The 21,301-nt window shown below is 35.7% G+C and overlaps 1 protein-coding gene and 1 pseudogene across 10 annotated transcripts in view; one reads left to right on the forward strand and one right to left on the reverse strand.

The window, feature by feature from the left end:
• Positions 1 to 21,301, forward strand: part of TLN2 (talin 2) — a 575,338-nt gene that overhangs the window by 198,568 nt on the left and 355,469 nt on the right. Inside the window, exon 1 of one of the 10 annotated variants that reach the window (XM_074234303.1) lies at positions 11,562 to 12,420. The exons of the other annotated variants lie outside the window; for them this stretch is intronic. The gene's annotated coding sequence lies outside the window, so the exon portion shown is untranslated. Of the gene's footprint in view, positions 1 to 11,561; positions 12,421 to 21,301 lie in introns of those variants that run through there. 10 annotated transcript variants of the gene reach the window in all.
• Positions 6,581 to 7,889, reverse strand: LOC141521593 (26S proteasome regulatory subunit 4 pseudogene; annotated as a pseudogene).

A 21,301-nucleotide genomic window follows, 5' to 3' on the forward strand; every position in this document is an offset into this window, starting at 1 on the left:
TAACTGTTAGGTGATCGATGACTGAAACTGGTTCTCTCTAATTCAATTCAGCATCTATGTATTGAGTTCTTACTATTGTCAGAGAACTGAGCCAAACCCTGTGATAGAGGAATAGGACTAGCGCTCTGCATTAATTAATTTTTTTTTTATTTTTTCCTGACAATTCTTTTTGAGTAAAATTTCTACATTAATTTAAAGTAATGAACTTATTTTCCTAAATACAAGGCCAATTCAGTTATTTTGAAAACTTGGAAGGATAAAGTCATTCTCCACCAGCACATTTGGCAATTGTCCTGCTATTGCAATACAAAATTGCCTTGTGAAATATAAGTATTTCTGATACAGAAATAATTTCACTTTTAAATGTTTGAGGAGGGGATGTTGCTGGCAATGTAATTTTTTTGGTTGTGGATAAAAAGTCTTTTGAGGAGAGAGAGAGAGAGAGAGAGAGAGAGAGAGAGAGAGAGAGAGAGAGAGAGAGTGAGTGTGTTGGTTTTTTGGTGATTTTATTAATTTAGGAAGCTCCCAGCACCTTTTTAATAGCTTAGAATATCAGAGATGTGAGTTGTCAAATGACAAAGCAGTGAGTTTTGTCTCTGTACTTGTACACAGAGGTTAGTCATGTTGCTCAAAGTCACACAGATTATACTGGTTGAACTCAGGTCTTCTTTATCCAGAGTCCTGCCCTTTCATCACTCCTCTGTGCTCTTCCTTAACTATATCCTGTGTCTCTGACTGCCAACTTACATTTTGTAATCTGCAGATAACATCAGTTCATTTCTTTATAGAGCATAGAAGTGATGTTATGGCACATTTTAAAATATCTACACTGGAGAAAATTAGTTTTGTAATGTATAAATGCCATAGCTTGTCTTTTCTGGCTACATCAAGAATTATAGAATATATACTCCAAAATATTCGTGTTCTAGGAAATGTGAAAGGTGTGTGTGTGTGTGTGTGTGTGTGTCCTGTATCTGATCCTTTGGGAAAATGCTCCCCTTTTGGAGCTAGAATGGAAAAGAACTTCTGGTCATAGAGATTTGCTTTTTTACATTTGCAAAAATTAATATTGTTTCTCCTTTATCAACAAAGAAAAAAACCATTTCTAGTACTAGCCAGAAAGTCAGTTTTATCAGTGGTTTTCTGATTGCACATTGAGATTCCATCTGATTTGCATATTACTTTAAATAGCAGGAATGAAATAGGTCTTGTAATTAATCTGTGAAACAGTTCCAAACAAAAGCTGGGGTGGGGTTTCCTGTGTAGGAATTCATACTGTAATGAATGGGAAAGAGAGGTCTGAAGTCCAATCTTTGCTTAGATTTTCCCAATTATAAACTGGCTCAGTTTTCAAAAGAATGTTACACTCCTTCAGAGGCCCCTTCTTCATGAAAGTTAACTCTCTTTACTACTGCATATATAAAAAAAATATTTAATAGTTATAACTGCTTTAGAATATAGGATGCAATGATATGGGATCATCATATAGATGAGACCACTGTATAAACAATTTCTTTAGATAATTCAGGAATATCCCTAGGACTAAAGGTAGACAATCTGAGTTACAATATTTTGGAAGAATTTTAGATTTTTAAATATTATTTTTGATAAAAGCCCATAATTTTTAATGCCCAAAAAAATTTAACTCTCTATGACTTGGCACAGAGAATGGAATATTAATTAGAAGAACAAGTTTCAAATTCTACCCTGGATGCTTATTACTTGATTGAGTCTGGGCAAGTCACTTTTCCCCGGGCCTTAGTTTCCCCATTTGTAGAATGAGGAGATTGAACTGGATGAACTCTGTGACCCCTTCCAACCCTAAATCCATGATCCTACACTCCTGAGATCCAAACAATAACAGCAGACAAACATTTATTAAGACTTAAATATTTATCTTGTGATCATTTAAGCTACATGTTAGAGCAGAGACTCAAAACTCTTGTTACATTCCTGGGCTACAATTTCCAAATGCAGTGCCAGTTTCAGTGTTGAAATTTTGTTCAATATATGTAGATATTGTGTCCCAATTCAGATCAGGAGTGAAATTTTACTTCATAGATGGTCTTTAAATGAATTCTTTCCCTAAACTTATATTCAATTATGGTAGCAAAGTTACAGTGTGGTATGAGGTAAAGGAGATAACTTAATTGTATTTTACTTCTTGATATTACTCTATGCTCCCTTTTTACTTTTTTTCTGTTTGGCTAATTTGGAGAAAATTTACATCATTTTTCTATCAAATGCTTATCAGTTTTGCCTTAACTTGAGTTCAATATGCATAGCACTTTGCTGTGTGAAAGCCATGAAGTTCATAATCTATGATGATGAAAATTTGTAAAGTCCCTGAATTCAAGAAGTTTATAATTTCACAAGAGAAAGATACAATGTTTACACAAGTATGTTAGGAAATATCTAGACAAATTGTGGTACATGAATATAATGTCACTCTACTATAAAAAAAACAATGTCTAGAGAGAACCTTGGAAGACTTTTATGAAATATTGCAAAGGAAAAACAATGTACTCAGTGACTGCAACAATATAAATGGAAAGAATAACAACAATCTAATCTGATGTGGAAATGTAATGACTGAACTTCTCCCAGGGAAAAGACACTGTTCTCATTTTATAACTTGATCTCCTGGTTCTTCCCATTTTACTCTTTACTAATTCATGTAGGTCTTTCCAGGTTTCTTGGAAACCTTCCTTCCTTTCATCATTTCTTATAGCTCAATAGTATTCCATCACATTTAAATATCATAAGTCATGAAGCTTATTCCCTGATTGGTGGGCACCCCCTCAGTTTCCAGTTCTTTACCATAACGAAAAGAACATTACATAATTTTGTACATCTTAGAGTTTGTTTCCCTTCTTTGACTTGTTCAGATAAGAGTATGGTTTCAATGTTAGTTACTTTTTCCTTTCCTGTGTAGACTTTTGCCTACACTCACTAGTTATGTAAGAGAATTATCCTCATCCCTTCTCTCCCCAGTCTAGTGTATTCCTCTTCCCCTTCCTTTCCATACTTCTTTTTAATATCTTAAAGACATAACAAAAATCATTTTGAGACTTTTTGTCTAGAAACTCCCTCTCTGACCCGTGAAGATGGTAGGGTTCTAGATGGGCGCATAGCTGTTAATTAAACACATTTAACTTCTTCCATGTGTTTGCGAGTTGAAATTTTTACCCTCCATTTGAGAAGTGGGAATATCTTTTAATAATAACCTAATGTGCTCTTTTGCACATGTGGGAGTGACAATGCCTGAGTCATCTTACACCAGGAGAGGAGTGTCAAATTGTGTCAAATTGTCAAATTTGCAGGAGAGCAATTGTCAAATTGAAAACTTGGTTTAAACACAAAACAAAAAGCATAGTCTATCAAAGAAGTCTCAAGGAGGCTGGTTAACCCTATTTGCCTTGCAAAAACCCTAAAAAATTTTAGAAAAAAAGAAATTTCAACTTTGTTCTCTTAATTTAATTTAATTTTTAATTTAATTTTTATGTTTTTGTAAGACAAATGGGGTTAAGTGGCTTGCCCAAGGCCACACAGCTAGGTAATTTTTAAGTGTCTGAGGCTGATTTGAACTCAGATACTCCTGACTCCAGGGTTGGTGATCTATACACTGTGCTACCTAGCTGCCCCTTAATTTTATTTTTTAAAAAGAATAAAAATTATTAGTATTTTTGATGTCAGAATTAAAGAATTATGTACATTTAGATTTGAAAGAGACCTCAAATGAAGAGCAACATGCCTTGGGTTACATAGCCAGTAGCAGAATTAGAAAAGGTAGACATATGTAGTGTGTGTGTGTGTGGGGGGGGGACGACTCTGGACCAGACTGTAGTCCTAACTAAGCTGCTTACGTGATGCAAAATTTTGGGCAAATCTGATCTCCTGCTTTAGTTTCCTTTTGTAAAAAGGGTGTTGAATTAAAGGCCCTTTCAACTCTAAATCTATAATCTTATGATGTATTATTTCCCTGTAAACTATAGTTTTCTTGTCTATAAGATGTAGATAATATCTATCATTACCTATTTATAGCATAGTTTTTGTTTTTTAATAATTTTCAAAGATTTGTTTCTGTTTTCCCATGATTTGAGATGTCTTGTTGAGGAGTGGAATCAAAGATATGTTTTGCATTTTACATTCTCAGATAGTTGCCTGGACCAAAGAGAAATTAAGTAACTTGCCTGGTTTCACAGAGGAAGTTTTTTAATTTTAATTTTTTCCCCCCTGGACATATCCCCAGATCTTCTAATTGAAAGACCAGCTCTTAATCCATTAAACTGGAAGTTAAATGTGATAATGGGAACCCCTGGGGGTAGGGCATGGGAAAGGGATGTGCTATAGGATGAAGTGGTTAACTTTATTATCAGTTGTACATCAACTGCTATCCTTACCTGGATCTCCTATCTAGTGAATACACTATTCTTTGCAGCACTTTGTTGTACTTATTAGGATCTCATTGTCATTACAAAGGCTTAAACTCTGCCAGTTTTGTGTTCATTTGAACTTTTCAGGAAAAGATTGTATTTATCAGAGAACTTTAAGGTGTTTAGGCCTGCCACAGTCATTCCTGATGACAATTTGTGTCTTTCATTTTGAGGGGACCATATCACTTGACTTTTAACTTTCTGTTCTCAGAGTGGAATACCCAAGGGATTTTTTTGCTATAATTGAATAAATCATTATTTGCTTGTAATTTATTTCAACTCCTACAATGTCAAGAACATTGTACTAAAGCAATGGATAGTACAAAGATAAAATATTCTCTTCCCTCAGAGAACTTATATTCTACCAGTGGTAGAGCTGACCCTTTTTCTAGGATGAGTTTGCTCATATGAGCAATGGTGTATATTAATACAACTCTTGAGCCATACATTCTGATCTGGAGAGAGCCATAACATAGTACTCAAAGTGGCAGAGGTAGAATAGATTGGCCTAAGAAAATTTATCAGCCTGAATTTTGATTTGGGCTTAAAATTACTGAATTTTGTTATCCTGTGGAGTCATTAATTTTTTTTTTTAGGTTTTTGCAAGGCAAATGGGGTTAAGTGGCTTGCCCAAGGCCACACAGCTAGGTAATTCTTAAGTGTCTGAGACTGGATTTGAACCCAGGTATTCCCGACTCCAAGGCTGGTGCTTTATCCACTACGCCACCTAGCTGCCCCAGAATCATTAATTTTTATTTGATCCTTTCCAATTCTCTCTCATTTTTTGCCTCATTATTTTCAGTTGACTTGTGAAACTTATCTTTTTTACAAGATACAATTCAGTTCTTATACTCTCAGATCATTTTTGATATTCATTTCATCATAACTTTGTTTCTCCCTCCCTAGCTTCCTTTTATATATTTTCTTCATCTATTAGAATGTGAACTCCTTGAGGTCGGGGAGTAGAATATTTTTCTTTAATTTTTTCTATGTTGTCTCTAGCCCTTAGCACACCTGGTAGTGCTTAATAAATGGTTATTGAGTCATTTTGATGTCCTGTGCCTAATTCCTTTCCTAATTCTTCTATAATTTTCATTTCTTTTCCAAATTTTTCCTTTAGTGCGATCATTTATTTGTAAAAACCTTTTGAATTAAAAAATCCTGTTTTCTCCTAGTAATTCTAGTTGAATTTATGCTTAAATTGTGAATTTTTTTTGAGCCTATACTTGTAGATGTTTTAGATACTTTTTTACAGTTGAATTTTGTTTGTTTGCTTCTACATTTGCTTACTTCAGATTTGATGTTAGACACTAGGCGCTGTGTCCTATAGTGAAGGTCTGAATTGATCATGTTGTTACTTAGAGGTGTGGAATGTTTTGTTTTTCTTGAATCTCAGGGACAGATATAATTTGAAATAATCTGAACCAGGATAGGTCTGATTGCTGCCTTCCATATGTTGGAGCTTTTTATTGTTGGAGCAAGAAACAAGCGCAGTTCACAGCCTAGGGCTCGTGACCCCTTCTTAGCTCAGAATTCATTCCCTGAGGACAAGGTTCCCTCCTCACAATCTGCTTTGGGACCTGAAACTGCAGAGTATGTAGAAAAACCACCAGTTGGCACCAGTTCCTACAATCTGCATAGGGTTCCCTGTTATGGATTGAGTACCTTGTCTTGTCATTTTGCACATCCTCAATCTGAATCCTTTGTGAAATCAGCTCCCTAACCAGACCCCATCCCCAGTGTCTTCTTTCTGTGTACCTTTCTGTCTCTGCCCAGCTAGGCTGGAGAAATCGCTCATTACAACTCTCTTGTTCTTCTCAATTCAGTTTCTTTGATGTGTTTGTTAGGTTTTTGGGGGGAGATATTGCTGAGCTTATTCCCACCTCCCAACCATCTTCATTCATCTCTGTCTCCTTACAGATACTTTTTTTTTTTGCCTTCTGAAAGAGAATGTTTTATTGTGGAATACAATGTTAACACAGGAACAAAAGAGTAGCACAGTTCAGTGGGTACCCCACACATCCTATTTGAATTTTGCTCCTAAAGATCTACAGGAGCATGTATGCTCCTTCAGTTCTTCCAGTATTATTAATGCAGGGGTCAGCAAAGTTCCCAAAAACTCTCCTGAAGGTAGCACAGTTCATTTAGAGATATAGTTCCTCAGGGGTGCTTTCCTGTTTCTTATAAAGTACATTTTCTTTAGATTTTTTGAAATCTTCATTTGTTATTTTCATTCTGCATTCTCTTAGGGCCATGAGACCAGCTTCTGTACAAATTGCCTTGATATCTGCTCCAGACAAGTCATCTTTAGCCATGATCAAATCATCTAAATTTACATCATCTGCCAAAGTCATTCTACTTGTATGAATCTGAAAGATGCGCTTCTTGGTCTTTTCATCTGGCAGAGGGAACTCAATCTTTTGCTCAATATGTCCTGGTCTGATTAGTGCTGGATCCAAAGTTTCTATTCGGTTTGTGGCCATAATTACTTTCACATCTCCTCTAGAGTCAAATCCATCCAACTGGTTCAACAATTCCAACATCGTTTGTTGAATTTCTCTTTCTCCACCTGAATTTGAATCATACCTTTTGGTCCCAATGGCATCAATTTCATCAATGAAGACAATTGATGGAGCATGTTCCTCAGCTACTTGGAACAATTCTCAAACAAGTTTAGGCCCATCTCCTAAGTACTTCTGTATAAGCTCAGAACCAACAACTCTGAGGAAGGTTGCAGAGGTCTGGTTTGCTACAGCTTTGGCTAACAAGGTTTTACCTGTGCCAGGCAGGCCATAGAGAATCACTTCTTTAGGTGGTTTAATACCCATCTCCTCATAATACTCAGGATGAGTGAGGGGAAGCTCCACAGATTCCTTAATTTCTTGAATCTGGTTATCCAATCCACCAATATCAGCATATGTCTCTTGTGGGGCCTTCTCTACTTTCATTACTGTAACTAGGGGATCTGTGTCATCCATCAAAACCCCTATCACAGCATGAACCTTATGGTTGAGAAGGACAGAACATCCTAGTTCTAGCAGATCCTTGTCTACAAATGACAGAATGCTGACATAATGCTCCGATCCCACCAAGGTAGATACAATGGCATGATTATCATCAATGATCTCCTCCAAGGTCCCTACAGACATTGGAGTCCCTCTCAGATCATCCACCTTTGATCGTTCTTCCTCTTGTTTTTCTTCCAGTGGTTTCATCTGTTCTTGATTTCTGATGAACTCTTTTTCCATGAGAAGATAATCTTTAATTCTCTCTAATTTCAATAATTTTAGCCTGCATTGAGTGTGAGGTGTTGCAACTGGCCATTTGCTGGCAGCATCTGGTCCCTTTGTTTTCTTCTTTTTTCTCACCCTAGTTGGAACTGGAGGCTCATATTTCTTTTTCTTGTCCTTATCATCCCCCAGGACCATGTCCACCACTTTGACTTTGACCCATTGAGCTCCCAGCTCTACGACTCGTCCTCAGATACTTTCAAGATCAGCATTGTTAGAAATTTTGCATTTTGTAATCTGTAAAGTTTTTAAATGATATGAAAGTGAATCTGAGATATCTTCATAAATGCATGTTTTATGAATGAATGACTGTGATAAAACATTTATATTATGCCCTAAGGACTGGGCTAAGTGCTTGGGATATATAAAAACAAAAGGAGAGTCTTTGTGTTGTGAATCAGATGGAAAAGTTCCTTGTCCTTAGGGTATAACAGCAAAGGAGATCTTAATGTAGTTCTTTAATGACATTCCTTTATGATAAAAACCCTGTCCATTTCCCATGTTGAACCTTCTGATAGTGCCAAGAACTTTGGTATTGAGAACTTTCTTTCCAGATCTTTGGTAACTGTGACTGCTGAGGAGGGAGGTACTGCATTAGAAGCAGCTTCCAGGATACATCCCCACTAGGGTTGGGTTCCAGGATCTTAGAGGAATGTGGTAGAAAGGTAGTAACTATGGCTTGACTTTCCTGGGAGATGGTACTTTTCCTCTGTCTCCCTCATAGTGCTTTGCTGCTTTAATTTATCTTCCCTATAGGGGGAAATTCTTCTCCTCCCTCTTTCCCTCCCTCTTCTTCTTCTTCACTCTTTCCCTCCTTTCCCTCCCTCCCCTGCCCTTTCTTTTTCTTTCCAGCAATAACTAGGAAAGTAGCTGATAATTTAATATGTAGCCACTTTATGAACCTACATAACCTTCCTGAAGTGCTCTTTAGAAATGAAATCCAGGGGTGACTAGGTGGTGCAGTGGATAGAGCACCAGCCCTGGAGTCAGGAGTACCTGAGTTCAAATCTCAAATCTGACCTCAGACACTTAATAATTACCTAGCTGTGTGGCCTTGGGCAAGCCACTTAACTCCATTTGTTTTGCAACCCCCCCCCCAAAACAAATGAAATACAGAGCATGATGTTATTAAAGCATTGTTCAAAAATGAATTTTAAAATATTTTTTATATATGAATTTTTATATTTGAAGATAACATCATCCCAAACTAAGTGAGGTTAAAAACTTGGAAGACCAATTAGCAGAAATGTCCTTGTTTGACCCTTCTTGTTTCAAGAATTACAGTTTTTCTGAGGAGGAGGATTAAATCTCATGACAGATTTAATGGAAATCATTATAGGTAGGACTGTGTGAGTGCATCCATGCACATTTGTGTCTGCTGTACCTGTGCATAGCCTTTGTGTGTAAGAGATAGGGAAGAAAAATAAGTCCAATGATGGATAAAGACAGAAATGAAGAAGGTTGTCACTATTTGTTCTTTTCCTAGACTTCTTTTCTTTTTATCCCCCTTTCATCTTCAGTCTGCCTTGCTGACTCTATCATTATAGATGCTCTTTAATAAAGAACAGGAGAACTAGGTCCCTCTTAACTGGAGGGAAACACTCTCCTAACCATATGGTACCTAGAAGTCCCAGGATAATTTAGGGATTTCTTAACCTTTTTCAGGACACTAGAAGTGTTAGTCGAAGAAACTGGCAATAATAACATCTAGCATTTATATAGAACTTTAGGGTTTGCAAATGTACATTCCAAATATTATACCTTTTATTTTATCTGTATCATAACTCTGTGAAGTAGTTTCTCTTATTATGTCCCTTTTACAGATAAGGAAATGACAGTCCTAGGATCACACAGCTATTTAGTGTCAAAGTGAATAGTAAATAGTGAATAGTAAAAGCCATAGCTAACTTAGTTAACTGCAGTTTTCTGATTTCAAACTATGAACCTTGGAAAAATTGCAAACGATGTAATAAAGTTCCAATGTATATGGTGAATGAGTGTGATTTTTTTTGGATTCAGGAACCATTGGACTATATTTTTATTTCAGATTTTTTAATGCATAGAAAAGAACTGTGTACACAGATTTATTCCGCCTCATATCATTAATGGATTTCATGAAAACTTGAAACCAATGGACCAATGACTTAGTGGAGAAATTTCTAGTCTTGGGATCAGAGACTTGAATTAAAATACCATTTTATAAACCTGTAGTCTGAATCACCCTCAAAGGCAAATCATTTAACCACTCTGAGACTTGATTTCTTCATCTATAAAATGGAAGAGTGACACCTGTAGTAACTGCTTGCCATGCTGTTGTGACATTTAAATGAGATTTAAATAATTCTACAAAGTGTGATTACTTACTCTAAATGTGATGCTATTGTTATTAAAACATATTAGGTAAAGTATTAGAGGAAGCAGTTAAGTTAGTTCCATTACAACAATATTGTAAAAGGGTAATTGGAGAAATGCTGTGTTTCATGACTTTGCAGTATGGTTAGATTATAATTTATTAACAATATTGTGAAATGATTTTGTTTAGGGAATCATATAGTAAATAAACATATGTTAAGTTCCTTCTCTGTGTCATGTGGAGGAGATAAAGGTAAAGGCAAAGAACAGTCTCTGCTCTTAAACTCACAGCCCAGGTTTGCATTTTGTTGTTTGTAGTAACTAGAATTATTCAGGTGAGAAGCTGAGATTTTTTCATTTGGAATGGCAATTTGTGACCTATAAATCCCAAAGAGAACAAGATGATTGCAGCTAAGGAAGCTATGCTTTCATTGTGATTTGAATTTTGCCTTTCCCTCATCCCTACATCAAGGCCAGCTAAAGCATGAATTTTTATCTATGTTTTTCTGTCTCACTTCCCCCTCACCAGTGCCCTTGAAAGTGTTAACAGACTTCCAGTGGGAATTTGAATGTGGTTCTAAAAGTTTCTGTGAAGATCTACCTAAACACCACAGTGATTTGTGGGTCTTGGCCTGATGGGTTATGATTCCCCTTCAATTTCTTTAAGGATCCACACTTGGTTATTCATTGGCTCCTTTCCAGGTGTGTGAACTTAGAGAGCTCTCCCTTTAGTGGTTTTTCAGTTTACCAGGAACAATCTTTGGTAAACATCACAGTTAGAAAAATCCAAATATTTATGTTGGCCATTGAATTTTCTCAAGTGTCTGGTTCTTCCCCTGACAGTGTGCAAAATTTCAGTTGTGGAGGATGGAGAGATATTTGGTTTTCTTATTTCATGCCCTGTTTACTGCTCTCTGGCTTATAGTGGTAAAGTACCTGTGAGAAGAAAATACATACTTAAAAAGAAAAAGAATCCCTTTATGTTTTCAGCCCTCTTTCAATGAGACTGAATATATCCTCAGCCCTTATTTCTAATTCCTAAGCTGTTTCCAGACAGACACATTGGAGTAAGATAATTTTAGGGAAGCTTCCAAATGTATAATATGGGGAAATTACACTCTCTGCAGCCCAGTATTCGGTTTAGAAACTATCTTGCTTTCAAAATAATTACTCCAGGCCTGTAATTTCACCCGATTTACAACAGCTTTGAAACTATGTGGTGCCACTAAAATAACTTCGTAAATAATTCTGATTTAGTAAATTAAACTATCAAGCTTTAGAATTTTACAACATGTTCTCATGCTTGGAAATTTAGTCTAATTTTTAAAATGTATTTTGTAACTTTTGTTTTGATGTTACTTTTTTCTGTCTCCTCCCTTCCTTCCTTCCTTCCTTCCTCCCTTCCTTCCTCCCTCCCTCCCTCCCTTCCTTCCTTCCTTCCTTCCTTCCTTCCTTCCTTCCTTCCTTCCTTCCTTCCTTCCTTCCAAAATACTTTAGACATTATCTAGCCTAATCTCCTCAGTTTTCCATAGGTCAACTGAGGATCCAGGAGCATGAATAGTAAAATGATTTGCTTCAAGGTAGTAACAGAAACAGAATCCAGACATAGGTCCTTTGACACCAATAAAAGCAATTCAGATTTGAGGGAATATCATCCTCTACTTAATTCACTGTTAAGCCACATATCTCATAGTTGATGCTGGTAGTGATTGTTTAATGCTTATTGATCAATGGTGAGCTGGGCATCATGGCCTCGAAGTCAAGAAGATCTGGGTTTACGTTATTTCTCTGACACATATATTGGCTTTGAGATTCTGGTAAGTCACTTCACCACCCAGAGTTCCAATTCACTCCCCAAAATCATAAATTACACCACTGTTGCCCGGCTGCATTGTTATAGGGAGTTTTTTTCACGTGGAGTTGCCTTACCCAGCCAAATCACATGTCCTGTCTAGGAAAAAACAAAACCAAATCACAGCTAACTGCTAAATAATTATCTAAAATAACTTAGTTTGTTGTCATTCCTTTGGCATTTTTTAAAGAGGTGAACTCTATGTCTTGGATGACAGACTGGTGGATAAATCTGACACTTGGAACCTTTCCAGTACATGGCTTCTCATGGGGGCAATAAAGCATGACAGGATATATTGCCCGTCACTCCTATGAATCAGTCAAACTTACTTTTTTGTCAACAGAGGGAAGGGCACACAACTTTGATGCCAGGGTGACATACTTTTGAGGTAAGACAGGTTTCAGAGGCCTGGCCAAGCGTGACCACACGTGAGTAAAGCCAGCCAATCTTCCATAGAATTTAAAGAAGGAGGAAAAAAACTTTGCTCTAGGTAAGTATAGCTTTCATTTTAAATAAAAGAAAGACTAGTCTAACCTGACCTTTTTATGACCTTTTCTAAGATCTTCAGTTATTCTTTAGAAACACATTAGAAAAAGCTTTGTTTAGAAAACTAAAATGTGCCTGTCCTTCAAAGTCAAGAGTTCTTTGTTGGGGTCTAGTGACTTTATTTACCTTAGTATTTTGATAACTTTTTCAATATAATTGAAGTTTTATTTCCATTTAATTGGTTTCCTTGGTAATGCTAGATATTTTATTTTAGATATTTTAAAATGTTATTCTGAGAAGGGACTTATTGAATTTGCATATCTGCTAAAGGACCTGTGACATAAAGAAAATTAAAAACCCTTGATATAAATGAAAACAGGGTTTTAGGAATTCTGTGGAAGAAGAGAACAAATGAGTCTTTAAAATTTTCCTCTTCCCCTTTGTCTCTCCATTATAAATAATGCTCCTTCCTTTGCCCTAGATTCTGATGGTTTTAATCATTTGAATCTAACCTTTTTCCAGCTGTTTATTTTCATCCTATGACCTTTTCATTCAAAAGGGGTGAGTTTATGATACTTGGGAGTTTATTTAGAGTTTCTAAAAGACAACATAGCATAGTGAATAAGAGTTGGATTTGGAGTTAAGAAAACTGGATTTATGTCCTATGTCTGCCTTTGTGATCATGGACCTCTCTGAGTCTTCATTTTTTAATGGGTAATATGAGGATTGCAATGACTATAATATCAAAATCACAGAGTTCTTGTGGGCCCAAATGTGAAAATGTATGGAATTAGAATTGCCAACTTTAAATGTCAGTTATTATAATTATTTACCATACTTGGAATGGGATTTAAGGTTTTATGCATATATGTGTGTATGTGTGTGTGTGTGTGTGTGTGTGTGTGTGTGTGTGTGTGTATGTTAATGTCTTAGCAGTGTAATGCATCCCTGCCCCAATCTTGTCTTCATCCTAACCTATCATTTTACCAAAAAAGATATCAATCAATATTGTTAGAAATACCCCAGCTGTTTACAGTTAAAGAAAAAAAAGGGTATTGACCTTGGGAGTCCAACCCTCTGGTTTATACAGAATCATTTTATTTTTCTCAGTCTTGTTTCCCTATAAATGGTGATAATTTTTGCACTCTACAGTTGGGAAAAATTGCTTTGTAATCTATAAAGTGGAGAAGTGTGAACAATTATTATTCATTTGGACAGGCATGTATTAATCCCGTACTATTGCCTACATGGTCATAAGAAATGACAAGTCTGAAAAATTCATGAAAATATGGGAACCCTTATACCAATGAATGCAGAATGAAGGCAGGAGAATGAGGAAAATAATATATGTAATACCTTCAACTATATAAACTGTAAAATAATAAAATGACTCTGAATTTGATTTAATTTTAGTGACCAAGCTTGACCTAAAGAAAAGTTGAGAACAAATACCTTCTTCTTTTTCTTGAAGAATTAGGGAGATAGGGGCAGATAGGTGGTAGTGCACTGGCCCAGAAGACCTGAGTTCAAATCTGGACTCAGACACTTAATAAATACCTAGCCTTGGGTAGTTGTGGCCTTGGGCAACTCACTTAACCCCATTGCCTTGCCAAAAAAAAAAAAGAAAGAATTAGGGAAATGTAGTTCTATTATTCATGTTAGTGATTTTAAAAAAACTGTCAAAAGGCAAAGATTCTTAGTTTCTTAATTTTAGGATCCCTTTTAATCTTAAAATTTTTTGAGAAATGACTCCTCCCCCATCATATGAGAAATTAAAACATTTTAGTATTATTATGAAACTAGCTTTAACCTCACAGGCAGAACACATGAAAGAATCTGAGGGTCTGGAGTCCCTGGACCACACTTTGAGAGCCACTATTTATTATAAGAGAAGTCTCCATGGTAAGCCAAGAGCAAGAAAATGTATTTGGAAAGGATATAATATAAAAACAAAAAAAAACATCAATAGTTTTGTTAAGACAAAGGAGAGATCTAATCAAAGTACTTTAGGATAGGAGAATGGTTCTTAACTATTTGTGTATCATGGACCCTTTTGATAATCTGGTGAAACTATGGATCCCTTCCCAGAATATTGTTGTGTATTTTTTAAAATGCTTAAAGCAAAGTGCAGCAGATTACAAAAAAAAAAAAAACAAAGGCTAATGAAAATGAAAGTGTAAATTTTTTTACCCCTTCTAAATTGACAAACCCCTTGAAATCACTACAGGTCCCTTAGGCATCCATGGAATCTAGGCCCTAAAGAAATTTGAGAAAGGAGAGGTTATTTTAATGTGTAGGAATGAAGGACAAAGACCTTGGAACAATTGAAGGATCTTATGAGAGAAGAATATGGGTAGGGTATGTTCCAGGAGGGGCATTCTGCTTAGAACTTGCAGGGTGTAGGGTGAAATTAGGAAGCAGGTTTTAGGAAACTCTCATATGCTTCCACTCATAAACTAGGACTCACTTATTCCCAAACACAGACCATAGGGAGCTCAGAAGCCTATCCAGATATTTTTTGAAGTTCGTAACCTGAGCAGATTTCTCAGCAGGACTCCTTGATATTGATTCTGTGGTATAAGGGGGTAGTCCTTAGGACACAGAACAAACACCTCACATGGAGAAAAATCTTCAAGTAACTACCAGAGCTGTAGATCTCAGCCTTTTTTCTTGGTTCAACTGCCTAATGGTTGTTTCAAAACTTTCTAAGACATGGTTTGACCACATCAATTAAAATGCTCCAGATTTTAAAAAAAATACAAAGTCCTCTGTTTAACAAAACAAGCTGACTCCAGGCTATTTTTTCCAGGCTTATTTATCTCCTTCATACCCTCTATTTTCCCACCACCTTGGCCTCCTTGTTCCTTTGCTCCTATCATATTTCCTGGCATCACTTCATATATTCTGATATCAACTCAGTTTACTTTTTCTCTTTCCTATTTGCATATTCATTCCTCCTTACTCTTCATTTTTCATATTCATTCCTTAAAAAAAAATCCAAAATATAGTTTCTCATATTCCTCAGTCACACTCTGCTGTCTCTTCCCAAACTCTGAATTGACTCAATTACTCCTGAAGCACTTTACACAAATGATAGCTTATTGTCCTTTCCTTTCTTCCTTCTTATTCATGTTGGCCAAGAGTTTCTCCTGTCCTTTAGTATATCATCTTCTCTATCAACTCAGAAGCAAAAAATGTAGGTTTCCTCCCTCCCTCCCTTCTTCTTTTCTTTCTCTCCTTTCCCAAGCCTTTCCTAAATGCCAGGCCTACAGAGATAAAGTAAAAGTAGTCTCTGCCCCTCAAAGAGCTTTTGGTGGGGAGTGTGTATGTGTGGGGTGAGGGTGAGGGGAATGGGGAATGAAATGTACACATAAGTAAATTTTTAAAAATATGTAAAATGATTTAAGAGAATCATTTGAAAAAGAGAGGGTATCAAGAAAGACCTCATTAAGAAAATTCTTCAGCTGATCTTTGAAGTAAATTAAACACATTTTTAAGGCTATTAATTTTAAGAGGTGAAGATGATGAGGGGGAGTATAATTGGGGGAGAGGGGAAGCTTGTGCTGATGTTCTATATGAGAAACAGTAAAAGCCAGTCCAGCTAGACTATAGCATGCCTCAATATTTCTAAACAATAAATCTAGAAAGATTTATTAGAACCAGATCATTAAATGTAAACTGTGTGTGTATGTGTATGTAATATGGTAATATGCCCATTTAGATATATATAACAGAGAAAAAACAGAGAAAAATGAGGAAAAAAAAGAGAAAATGAAATTTTTTCAAAAGGACCTTGATTTTATCTATATTTTGAAATTCAATAGCTAAGTAACATTGGACAGTTGACTTAATTCCTCCAAGCCTCAGTTTTCTTAACTGTAAAAAGAAGGGAATTTTAATGTTACATTCTATTCCCCAAAGCATAACTACTCCTATTTCCAACCTGTTTTGTTAACTTCAGGCTAGCAAAAACTCAATAATCCAGTTTGACTGGATTTCATGATAGGAACATTATTAAAAAAAATAAACCAAAATCTTGAAAAGTGAGATGGGTAAAAGTAAACCCAAAGTATTAAGTTAGCAATAGTGCTTCCTAACCCTTATAGATCCAGGGTACATTTGTACATTTCTCAATTTTGTGAGGTACTTTTCCAGCAGGGGAGGGAATGTGGGCATTAAATGAACATTTTCATAACAGTACAATTAGGAAGAATAGGAATAATTTTTAGAAAACTGAAATACTGTTCATTTTATAAGGGCTGATCACTTCTAGTGGGACTTTCTTCATCTGTTGAAAAATCTCAAAAGTGCCTTAGAAAGAAAGGTAAGGATGCTACCACTGATCAGAGGAACTAGAGGGAGAGCCATAGAGAAAATCTGGTTCTTTCCTCTAATCCATTTTTCCTACATTTGTCAGATTAATTATCCTTATTTATGGATCTGATCATGTCCCTTTGACTCAGAACCCTTCAATGATTCCCTGTTGTACAAGTCCAACAAAATCTGCCACTACTCTACTTTTAAAACTTAGCTCATACTGCTCCCCTTCATGTATGTTACATGCCAACTAAACTATTGCACCACTTATTACACATTTCATTTTGTAACACCTCTCTACCTTTCTTCTTGCCTGCACATACCTGAAATACTCTCTGTCCCCTCTGAAATCCAACCCATTCTTTAATGATCATTAAAAATAAACAAAAAAAACCACATTGTTTCCTCCATGAAAATTTTCTAGTCTTTTTTGCCAATCTGCTGCAGTCAGAAACAGTCCCTTTCCACTCATCTAATTATTCATTGAGTAGCACTTGCTGTTTAGTTGATGTATCATTTTTCCTCTAACAAATTTAGAGTTCCACAATATATTTGTTGAAGTATAAAGTTAGATGTCATCCTTGACATAGATGTTGAAGAAACTGTGACCCAAGGTTAGATATCATCTTTGACAGTGAGGTTGAGGAAACTGTGACCTGGAGCTTGGGCTCAGGTGTGCTCTTTTTTTGTTCTGTAATTTACCTGATAGCAACCATCCATCAGCTTCTACACATAGTTCTATCTCCATTGACAGCCCAGGGTCTGCACTAATATTGTTTGTGGAGACAGTGCATCTGTAGTGGGGGAGCATATTCTGAATTGATTGACTTGAGATGCAGATTGTGTTAGGGAAAAAGCATTGCCTGTGAATCAGGAGACATACTTCCCCTCCTAACCCTGTCATTTCTTAGCCACAGAACCTTGGACAGGACCTTTAGCCTCTTTGGGTTTTAGTTTTATCCTAAATAAAATAACAAATTCAGACTGTTGATCTCAGAAGTGTCTCTCTGACTCCCAGGTTATTTTTTCACAGAATCATAGTGCCTCTCTGATAAATTTGGTGAGCTCATTCTTTGGCTGCCACCAGCCTAGTGCTGGCCTTCATTATTGCAGTGGCCTGCTGGTTGATCTGCTTGCCTTAAGTCTTTCCTTCCCTTCCCACAGTCTATCAAATTGATCTTTCTAAAGTGCATGTCTGACCATTTAATCCCCAGCACACCCCCAGACTTCCAACTCCTATTCAGAAAATTCCTGTGACTCCCTATGTCCTCCAAAAACATATATATGAAATCTTCTGTTTGAAGTTCAAAGCTCTTGGTAACCTGGATCCTTCCTATCTTTCCAGTCTTCTTACATCTCAGTCCTTTCCATGCACTCTGCAATCCAATTATACGACTCCTTACTGTTTCTTCTGTGAAAAACTCTATCTCCAAAATCTGGGCATTCTCTCCACCATTATTTCTGCCTCTTGATTTCCTTTGAGGCATAGATAACCCCAACTTCTACAAAAAAAAATCATTCCTGATAAGCCTTAATGCTAGTGCTTTCCCTCTGTTGATTATTTCCAATTTATCCTGTTTGCACATTATTATTTTCATGTTGTCTCCCCATTAGATTGACTACCTTTTGCCTTTTTTTTTTGCAGGCTGGGGGAAATGGTATTTACAGTATTTTAGCATAGTACTATCTAATTGTAGGTGCTATACTTGTTGGCTGACTGACTTGAGGCAAAAATTTCAAGAATAATTTTGCATTCAGGGGAAAGAAATTTGAATGTTTGCCTTTGGTCAGGGAAAATAGATTTTTTTTTCAAAAGAGTCAGCTTGGTTTAAGAGAGTATAATAAATATATTTCAGGGTGAAGACAAGAAATTGCACACCATTATCTATGGTTAGATTTAGTTCATTGAAGTTATATTCAGATAATTTACAATTAAAACGAACTCTCATGCATATTATACAAGTAGGTTAGAGTAACAGTATGGTATAACAAAGACGCCAAGACCTCACTACAGGTCCTTTGATACTTATTAGTTGTATAAATCTAGGCAAGTGAGTTCACGTTCTCATTCATTCTCTCTCTCTCTCTCTCTCTCTCTCTCTCTCTCTCTCAAAAAAAATTTTTTAATTCCAAATTTTCTCCCTCCCTCCAGCCCTCCCCTACTCTTTGAGAAAGCAAACAATATGATATTAATTATAGATGTGAAGTCATGCAATACATTTCTGTATTAACCATGTTACTAAAAAAGCAAGAAGAATAAAATGAGAAAATTACATTTCCTTTTTCCCTCAGAGTTCATTAGTTTTCTCTTAAAAGGTGAATAACATTTTTTTTTATCATGAGCCCTTTAGAATTGTCTTGTATCATTGTATTGATTAACAGTAACAAAGTCTATCTCAGTTGATCATCATTACAATATTGATGTTAGGTGTGTGCCGTTATCAGATTCTGCTCACTTCACTTTGCATCAGTTCATCTAAGACTTCCCAGGTTTTTCTGAAAGAATCTTGCCCATCATTTCTTAAAGCTCAATAATAGTCCATCACAGTCACATACCACAACATCCCTAATTGATGGACATCCTTCGCTTGAGTCAGTTAACTGATTGCTCCATATCTCAGTCTTCTTATCTGTGAAATAAGTATAGCAATACTTCTAGTACCTAGCATAAAAGAGTTGTTATAATTATTAATGAAATAGCTTATTAACTGTGTGGCAGACTTTAAAGAATGACACAAAATTTATTAATAGTAACAGTAATGATAAACTTTAATATTAGAAATAACTTTTTTTAAAAATAGATTTTATTAGCCAGTTTTTAAGGAATTGTTATTTTACATCTGTGGTTCTTAAACTTTATGGCCTAAAGAGTCCTTTACACTCCTAACATTTATTTGGAAACCCAAAAACTTGTTTAATTGAATTATCTCTATTGATATTATCATATTAGAAATTTAAATGAAAATGAAGAATATTTGTTAATTTGATTTAAAGTACTAGTAATACTTATAAACTCTCCAATAATATAATGAGAAGAATGCCATAAATTTTACATATTTTTGCAAATCCATTAAATATCTTATTTAATAAAAAGCAGTTGAATTCTCATTTGTTTACACATTCATTCTCTTGTGATATATTGTTTTGATTGGAGTATGTGAAGACAATTTGGCCTTACAAGTTATGTAGTTTGGAAAGGGAGGGACATTTTAATAGACAAATAATATTTTCTCACTAATGGTTTTGACCTCACAGAAATCTTTTTTTTAAAAAATTTTTTTTTAGGTTTTTGCAAGGCAAACAAGGTTAAGTGGCTTGCACAAGGCTACACAGCTAGGTAATTATTAAATGTCTGAGACTGGATTTGAACCCAGGTAGCTCTGACTCCAAGGCCTGTGCTTTATCCACTACGCCACCTAGCTGCCCCCTCACAGAACTCTTGAAAGAGACTTGGACCCCTTAAGAAGTCCACAAGCCACACTTTGATAATTCAAACTCATTAGAATAAACAACAAATGGTCAGAAAACAGAAATAAATAGGTAAAACGAGGAATTTATGGGTGAGCAACAGGAAGAAATGTTAGGGCTAAAATGAAATTATTCTATAAGGCAGCAAAACTAGTCCTTGATCCATAGGCAGAAATCTCCTTAAGTCATAGGATTATAGAATTTTATCATAATAAAGAGATTACAGGACATTCCTCCACCACCACCTATTCTCCAATTTTAAATATGAAGAAACGAATGTGCAGCTAACTAATAGCATTTGCCCTAGTTTGTAAAGCTAGTTAAAAATAGTTAATAAGTATTATGGCTAGCAATGTCTTCATTTTTCTAGTTCAGTAATTTTTCTGATTACCATAGAGGCTGCTTCTCTGCTTCTTTCAAACCTATACCTATCTGTATTCTGAAAATTTGAAAAACAGGATTCTCTCTGTGTGCTGTGTCTAGGTGATCCAATTTTACCTTAATTGTTCTCTGCTGAATAACTATGTTTCCTATTTTAGCAAGAATTCTACTCCATTAGATAGTTACCTTAAATTTGTTCATCTAAAGCAGCCAGGTCTCAATGGACTGATTTCAAATATTTTCTCTTATAATCATGAGTTGTGAGAATGTAAATTACTTAATTTTAGTTTCACTTACTTATTTTGATAAATGATATTAATATTTTGAGAATGAAATGAGGAATGTTTTATAAAGCACTTTCCAAATCTTGGAGTATTAGCTCTTATTTTAGATGTGATGTGAAGTGGTGATAAACCCCATTACTTGAATTTTTTTTTAGTGTGTTCTTTTTATCTTTTCTCACAAATCTTTTTTCCTGTTATTTCAGTGTTCAATTCTTTGGGCTAGCTTTTCTCTGGACCTGATTTGATTTTTAACATATCCTTTTAAACATGGTGTTTCTAATAGGATTTACCATGGCCATGACATCTCTTTCTATTTCACTTCAGTTCCCCACCCCCTGTCTCCTTTAGGAGTGGATTATATTCCAATAGGAACTAGGACCACATTTTTCCCCTTTAAAATGTTCTGTAGTCTAATTGTTTGGTCAGACAAATTCC

Source organism: Macrotis lagotis, chromosome 4 (genome assembly GCF_037893015.1).
Source record: "Macrotis lagotis isolate mMagLag1 chromosome 4, bilby.v1.9.chrom.fasta, whole genome shotgun sequence".
Lineage (NCBI taxonomy): Eukaryota > Metazoa > Chordata > Mammalia > Peramelemorphia > Peramelidae > Macrotis > Macrotis lagotis.